An 8,676-nucleotide genomic window follows, 5' to 3' on the forward strand; every position below is an offset into this window, starting at 1 on the left:
GAGCAGCAAGGATTAGAAAATCTATTTGAAGAAATAATGACAGAAAACTTCCCAGCTATGGGGAAGAAAAAAGTTACACAAGTACAGAGAGTCCAGGCAAGATGAACCCCAAAGACCCACACCAAGACACGTCATAATAACGATGGCAAATGTACAAGACAAAGAGAGAATCTTAAAGGCTGCAAGAGAGAGACAGAGAGTTAACTACAAAGGATCCCCCATCAGATGATCAAATGATTTCTCAACAGAAACACATCAAGCTAGAAGGGAATGGAAGGAGGTATACAAAGTGTTGCAAAGGACTGAATCCAAGAATACTCTATCCAGCAAGACTATCAATCAATATTGGAGGGGAAATCAGGAGCTTTGCAGACAAAAAAAAAAGGCTAAGGGAGTTTATCACTACCAAGCCAGCAATGCAAGAAATGCTAAAAGGAATCCTGTAAAAAGAAGAAATATAAAGGTAAGAAAGAACACTGGCATGAAAATAGAAATGACTCCAAGCACGTACCTTTCAATAATAACTTTAAATGTAAACGGACTAAACACTCCAATCAAAAGACATCAAGTGGCTGAATGGATAAAAAGACATGACCCATATATATGCTGTTTACAAGAGACCCACATCAGAAAAAGGGACTCACACAGACTGAAAGTGAAGGGATGGAAAAATATCTTTGAGGCAAATGGAAATGAATAAAAGGCTGGAGTAGCAATACTTATATCTGACAAAATAGACCTCAAAGTGAAGGCCATAACAAGAGATAAGGAAGGCCACTTCATAATATTAAAGGGATCGATACAACAAGAGGATATAACCCTTATAAACATATATGCACCCAATGCAGGAGCACCCAAATACATAAAAAACCTCCTGGAAAATAACAAGGGAGAGATCAACAACAACCCAATCATAATAGGGAACTTAAACACACCACTGACATCACTGGATAATCCTCTAGACAAAAAATCAGCAAAGAAACAGCAATCCTAAATGACTCACTAGATCAGATGGACTTAATTGACATCTCTAGAACATTTCACCCCAAAGCCACGGAATATACGTTCTTCTCAAGTGCACATGGGACATCTTCAAAAATAGACCACATATTGGGTCACAAGCAAAGTCTCCCAAAAATCAAGAAGATTGAAATCATACCAAGCATCTTCTCAGATCACAAGGGCATAAATTAGAAATAAACCACAATAAAAACAATCCAAAAAACTCAAACACTTGGAAGCTGAATAGCATGTTACTAAATAATGATTGGGTTACCAGTGAGATCAAAGAAGAAATTAAAAACACCCTGGAAACTAATGACAGTAACAGTACAACAACCCAAAATCTATGGGACACAATGAAAGCAGTCCTGAGAGGGAAGTTTATAGCACTACAGGCCTACCTCAAAAAACAAGAAAAAATGATAGTAACTCATTTAACTCTACAACTCAAAGAATTAGAAAGAGAACAACAAAACAATCCCAGAGTGAACAGAAGAAAGGAGCTAATAAAGATCAGAGCAGAAATAAATGACATAGAGTCCAAAGAAACAATACAAAAGATCAATGAAAGCAAGAGCTGGTTCTTTGAAAGGATAAACAAGATTGATGAGCCTCTAGCCAGGCTCATCAAGAAGCAAAGAAAGAGGACTCAAATAAACAAAATCAGAAATGAAAGAGGCAAAAATAACAACAGACCCCTCAGAAATTCAAAGAATTGTTAAAAAATACTATGAACAACTCTACTCTAACAAACTAGACAACCTGGAGGAAATGGACATATTCCTAGAAAAATACAATCTTCAAAAACTCAATCCAGAGGATTCTAAAAATCTCAACAGGTCAATAATGATGGAAGAAATTGAAGCAGTCATCAAAAAGCTCCCAGCAAACAAAAGCCCGGGGCCAGATGGCTTCACAGGGGAGTTTTACCAAACATTCAAGGAAGAACTAAAACATATCCTCCTCAGATTATTCCAAAAAATTCAAGAAGAAGGAACACTTCCCAGCTCATTCTATGAAGCCAGCATCACCCTAATACCAAAACCAGGTAAAGACAACACAATGAAAGAGAATTACAGGCCAATATCCCTCATGAACACAGACGCCAAAATACTCAACAAAATTCTAGCAAATCGGATCCAGCAATACATCAGAAAGATCATACACCATGACCAAGTAGGATTCATCCCAGGGATTCAAGGATGGTACAATATCTGCAAATCAATAAACGTGATTCATCACATAAACAAATTGAGAGATAAAAACCACATAGTCATATCAATTGATGCAGAAAAAGCTTTCGACAAAATTCAACACCCTTTCTTGATAAAAACTCTCAGCAAGGTGGGAATAGAAGGATCATACCTCAACATCATAAAAGCCGTATATGACAAACCCACAGCCAACATCATAATCAATGGGCAAAAACTAAAATCATTTCCCCTGAGAACAGGAACAAGACAGGGATGTCCCTTCTCACCACTCCTGTTCCACATAGTACTGGAAGTACTAGCCATTGCGATCAGACAAGAAAAAGAAATAAAAGGCATCCAAATTGGAAAAGAAGAAGTAAAACTGTCCTTATTTGCAGATGACAAGATACTGTACATAGAAAACCCTAAAGACTCCATCAAAAAATTATTAGAGTTAATAAATGAATTCAGCAATGTAGCAGGATACAAAATTAATGCCAAGAAATCTATGGCATTTCTTTACACCAATAGTGAACTTACAGAAAGGGAGACTGAAAAAGCAATCCCATTTACCATCACACCAAAAAAATTAAGATACCTAGGAATAAACTTAACTAAGGAGGTAAAAGACTTATATGCGAAAAACTACAGGACACTGAAAAAGAGATAGAGGAAGACACAAACAGATGGAAGAACATATCGTGTTCATGGATTGGTAGAATCAACATCATCAAAATAGCCATACTACCCAAAGCAATCTATAGATTCAATGCAATCCCCATTAAATTACCAACGGCATATTTCACAGATCTAGAACAAACGTTTCAAAAATTCATCTGGAATAAAAAAAGACCTCGAATAGCTGCAGCAATCCTGAGAAAGAAGAACAATGTAGGTGGGATCTCAATACCAGATATCAAACTGTATTACAAAGCCACTGTTCTTAAAACAGCTTGGTACTGGCACAAGAACAGACATATAGATCAATGGAATAGAATAGAGAACCAGAAATTGACCCAAACCACCATGCCCAATTAATATTCGACAAAGGAGGCAAGAGCATACAATGGTGTCAAGACAGTCTCTTCAATAAATGGTGTTGGGAAAATTGCACAGATACATGCAAAAAGATGAAACTAGACCACCAACTCACACCATACACAAAAATAAACTCAAAATGGATAAAAGACTTAAACGTAAGACAGGAAACCATAAAAATACTAGAGGAATCCATAGGCAGCGAAATAGCAAACATATATTGAAGGAATTTCTTCTCTGATAATGCTCCTAGGCAATGGAAACTAAAGAGAAAATAAACAAATGAGACTACATTAAAATAAAAAGCTTTTGTACAGCAAAGGAAACCATCAACAAAACAACAAGAAGACCCCCTGCAGGGGAGAACATATTTGCCAATGATATCACCGATAAGGGTTTAATCTCCAACATTTACAAGGAACTCATGAAACTTAATAATAGGAAGATAAACAATCCAATCAAAAATGGGCAATGGACCTAGATAGACACTTTTCAAAAGAGGACATACAGAGGGCCGAAAGACATATGAAAACATGCTCAAAGTCACTAATTATACGAGAGATGCAAATCAAAACGACAATGCAGTATCACCTCACACCTGTCAGAATGGCTATCATCAACAAATCAACAAACAAGTGTTGGAGAGGATGTGGAGAAGAAGGAACCCTTCTGCACTGCTGGTGGGAATGCAGACTGGTGCAACCACTGTGGAGAACAGTATGGAGCTTCCTCAAAAAACTAAAAATGGAACTCCCATTTGACCCAGTGATCCCACTTCTAGGAATATATCCCAAGAAGCCAGAAACACCAATCAGAAAGGATATATGCACCCCTATGTTCATAGCAGCACAATTCACCATAGCTAAGATCTGGAAACAGCCGAAGTGCCCATCAGCAGATGAGTGGATTAAAAAACGGTGGTACATCTACACAATGGAATACTATGCTGCGGTAAAAAAGAAGGAACTCTTGCCTTTTGCAACAGTTTGGATGGAACTGGAGAGCATTATGCTAAGTGAAATAAGCCAGTCAGAGAAAGATAAATACCACATGATCTCACTCATTTGTGGACTATAGAGAACAACATAGACTGATGAACAGGGACAGATCCAAAGACTGAGAAACAGCAATCAGGCTATCAATCCCCAGAAGGAAAGTAGGGGAGGGCGGGGGTAAGGGGAAGAGATCAACCGAAGGACTTGTATACATGTATATAAGCCAAACCAATGGACATTGACAACAGGGGGATGAGAGAATGAGTGGGGGGGGGGGGGATGGGGGTTAATGGGGGGGAATGAGGACACATTTGTAATTCCTTAACTAATAAAGAATTTAAAGATTTAAAAATAAATAAATATTTTAAAAAATGAAATAACTCTATCTGACTCTGTTAGAAAGAATAGCGTAAGGATAATAAGATGCTCAAGAAGAAGAGATGGAAAAGGAAACAGAGAGCATATTGGAAGAAATAATTGATGAGAACGTCCCAAACCTAGGGAAAGAGCTGGTCATTTAAGTGCAAGAAGCTAACAGACCACCTAATTATCTCCATGCAAAAATACCTTCTCAATGCAAAAACACATTATATTAAAACAATCCAAAGGTAATGATAAAGAATTCTCAAGGCAACCAGGGGAAAAACGACAGTATCCTACAAAGCAAACACCATCAGATTTATCAGTAGAAATCCTACAGGACAAGAGAGGGTGGAATGATTTATTCAAAATATTGAAAGAGTGAAACCACTACCAAGAATAGTATATCCAGCAAACTATCCTTTAAATATGAAGGCGAAATAAAGGCTTTTCCTGACAAACAAAAGCCGAGGGAACTTAACCACCACAATACCTGCATTACAAGAAATGTTGAAAGGAGCTCTTCTACCTGACCCAGAAAGAAAAAAGTATATAAAATTTTGAATAAGTTTCCTCAAATTTTATCTCTGAGACATTTTATATAAATTACATGAAACAAAAATCCAGAGTTGAGACACAAAGCATAAAATAGAAGAAATGGAGAAAACAGTATAGAAAACCAACAAACTAAAATGTCAGACAGAAACATAATGGAAAGAAACAATGGAGATACAGAGCAACCAGAAAACAAAAGATAAAATGGTTGTAGTAAGTCCTCATATATCAATAGTCACCCTAAATGTAAATAGACTAAACTCACCAACCAAAAGGCACAGAGTAAATAGCTGGATTGAAAAACAAGACCCAACTATACTTTGCCTTCAAGAGACATCTTAGCTCCAAACATAGGCTCAGTGAATGGGATGGAAGATGATACTGCAAGTAAATGATATCTGAAGAAAAGTGAGTGTCACCACACTTATATCAGACAAAATCAATTTCAAGACCAAGAAAAAAAATAAAAAAATAACAAAAGACAATGATGGACATTTTTTTATGATAAAGGGGAAAATACATCAATAAAACACAAACCTGTCCCTATCTCCAGGAGTGTTTTTTTCTTTTTTCTTTTTTTTTTTTAAATATATATTTTATTGAATTTTTACAGAGAGGAAGGGAGAGGGATAGAGAGCTGGAAACATCGATGAGAGAGAACCACCGATCAGCCGCCTCCCGCACACCCCCCACTGGGGATGTGCCCGCAACCAAGGCACATGCCCCTGACCGGAATTGAACCCGGGACCCTCCAGTCCTCAGGCCGACGCTCTATCCACTGAGCCAAACCAGCCAGGGCAGGAGTGTTTTTTTCAATGAGGGTGTTTGAAAATGGGGTTCAGGTAATTTTATACAGAGCAATGCTTGTTTTTATCCTTACCATGTATCTCAAAGACCACAGTATGTCATTTTTAGTTAAGATGTAAAGAGTTTGTTATCACCCTATATATTTCTAAATGTATCTGCATATGACCAAAGTTAGGCACCTACCTGACAACTATAGTTGACATTGGGGGATCCTTTATTCTTTTGTTCAACAAGTGGCACCTTTTCCATCCATGATTTTCATTATTGATGATTTTCCTTTTCCACAGGGGCACATTGCTTGGCTTTGGGGTCATATAAATCTCTTTTGGAAACTGACGACTTGCTAAGATCCTTTCTAAGCCACCGAACTCAAGATCCTCACCTAGTAATAGAAAAAGCATTACTGCAATTCAGTGTTCCTCTCCATTTTTGCATAGCAAGAATAACGTAACATTAATGTGAGAAAGAATATTTATGACATTTAATAATTGCTATTTAGCTCTTCCACTCTATCACTGCAAAAATATTATTGAGCAGCATCTATACATTAGCCTATTCCTAAGCATCTAATAAATACACAATAAATACACAGCAAATGAATGAATTAACAGATGTTCTTATACCACCACAAATACTGAAGGTTATTTGTACAACTTGTGCATGATCATCAAACTAATAGCAAGTTACTGCACAATTATTTTGACTCACTCCAAGTTAGTTAAGAACAGGGCTGGAATCAAGGGCTCCTGCCCAGTCGTATTAATAACATTTTGCATTGACACAACACCCAGTGCTTCACATTGACCTCAATTGGCCCCTAACCAAATTTCTCATCTACATTGAGACAAAGAGCTTTGCCAGAATGTAATTCAATACACTGCTTTCTTCAGCAAAACAGCCTTGCTACAAAAAAAAAAAAAAAAAAAAAAGGGGGGGGAAGAAAGAAAGGAAAGGAAGGAGGAAGAGAAGGAGGGAGGGAAGGAGAGGGGGAAGAAGGGAGGGAGAGAGGCAGGAGAGAAAAGAGTTAGTGGAACTGCATAGTGTGTTTAGTGATATAGTTGACTTGTATTGGAGTGCAAGCTTCTTATCTCTTTGCTGTTAGTAATTTGAGAAACAAAGCCAGTTTGCAGGTTATACTATGTATGAGTAGCTCAGCGATTCATTTAGAAATAACCAGGGCTGGGTGAGTTCTGATCTAATTCCTATGCAGGGTTACCTTGACTCTCTCCAAGGCTCGGTTTCTGTTCCTGCATTAAGTTTATGATAGCTCTTTTATTCTCTAATACATTGATGATGCCTCCCAGACAGGGCCATTGGCAGAGATCCCAAAGAACCAAGAACTGGCTCAAAGGACGTAACTTGGCACTCTGACTAAATAATATATTGAGTTGATGGATAGCTTGATCCTTGAAGGCCCAAAAATCACTCCAAGTGAGTTAAGAACAGGACTGGAATCTGAGGCTCCTACCTAGTGGTCAAGGCCTGGCCCAGACAGCTCCCACATACTACTCTTAACAGTTTATTAGCTTAGTGATCACACAGCTGGGACACCTGGAAGCTCTCACAGGCATACTTGAACAATAGGCAGAACATATGATTTGCTTTGGTTGTCAGAATTTCATAGCTAAATTTAATATTCAACTAAATTAATCAAATTCAGATATTTGGTGACATCCATTTAACATAATTTTTTGCCTCTAATTATTTTATTGTCTTGTTGTATAGCCATATTTAAATATTGTATACTGCCTCACCCTAGCCAGTTTGGCTCAGTGGATAGAGGACAGAAGGGTTCCAGGTTTGATTCCGGTCAAGGGCACATGCCCAGGTTGCAGGTTGGATCCCCAGTAGGAGGCATGTAGGAGGCAGCCAATCAATGATTCGCTCTCATTATTGATGTTTCTCTCTCCCTCTCTGAAATAAAATATATAATATTGTATACTGCCTCTAATTCTCTTTGTAAGCAACTAGAGGTAAATTAGAAAGAGAATATAACATTTACAAATTCTCATATTCTCCATTTAGTAGTCATATTTAGTACTCACACACACCAAAATTAGATAAAAACTCAGAACTCATTTTGAATATTTAATTGGATCTTACAGCCCACTTTATTTGAAATTATAAGCAAGTTTCCTGGTTTTGAAAGAAAGTATGGTAAGCATATGAATACCTCAAGAAAATTAATATCATTAGAAGTAAAATGATATTATCAATTTTAGATGAAGTTTTGGAGATATTGAACCATAAGCTACTTGATTTTTAAAATTTTCTTATTTTAATGTGTGGACTACAATGCATGGTTGATGGATGAATGAACAAATGAATGAATTAGTAACACAATACAAATCATCATAAATAAGGTCTAGAAACCAGTATATACACCCTTGCAAGCGTGCCTGCATGCATGTGTGCGTGCATGCATGAGCGTGTGTATTTACCAGAGACAGTACAAATAGATAACTTAAAACTTTGGGTTTTAAGGTGATCTGTTACTTTTGCACCTCCTAATTGTCTTCAATGTGGGAGCAGAAGTCATGGATTTGGTAGGCAGGTGGCACACACTGCTTCTAAAGTTGCCCCATTGGTTTCCTCTCCAAGCCACTCACTCTGTGGAACCATTCTTCCTGCCTGCCCTGGCTCTCCCTGCATGTCCCACAGGCCAGTTAAGCAACCTCCCAAAGTATTTTTTGGGGGCGGGGAGGCAGTGAATTAACCAAGAGACT

Source organism: Myotis myotis, unplaced genomic scaffold (genome assembly GCF_014108235.1).
Source record: "Myotis myotis isolate mMyoMyo1 unplaced genomic scaffold, mMyoMyo1.p scaffold_m19_p_2, whole genome shotgun sequence".
NCBI classification, from domain to species: Eukaryota; Metazoa; Chordata; class Mammalia; order Chiroptera; family Vespertilionidae; genus Myotis; species Myotis myotis.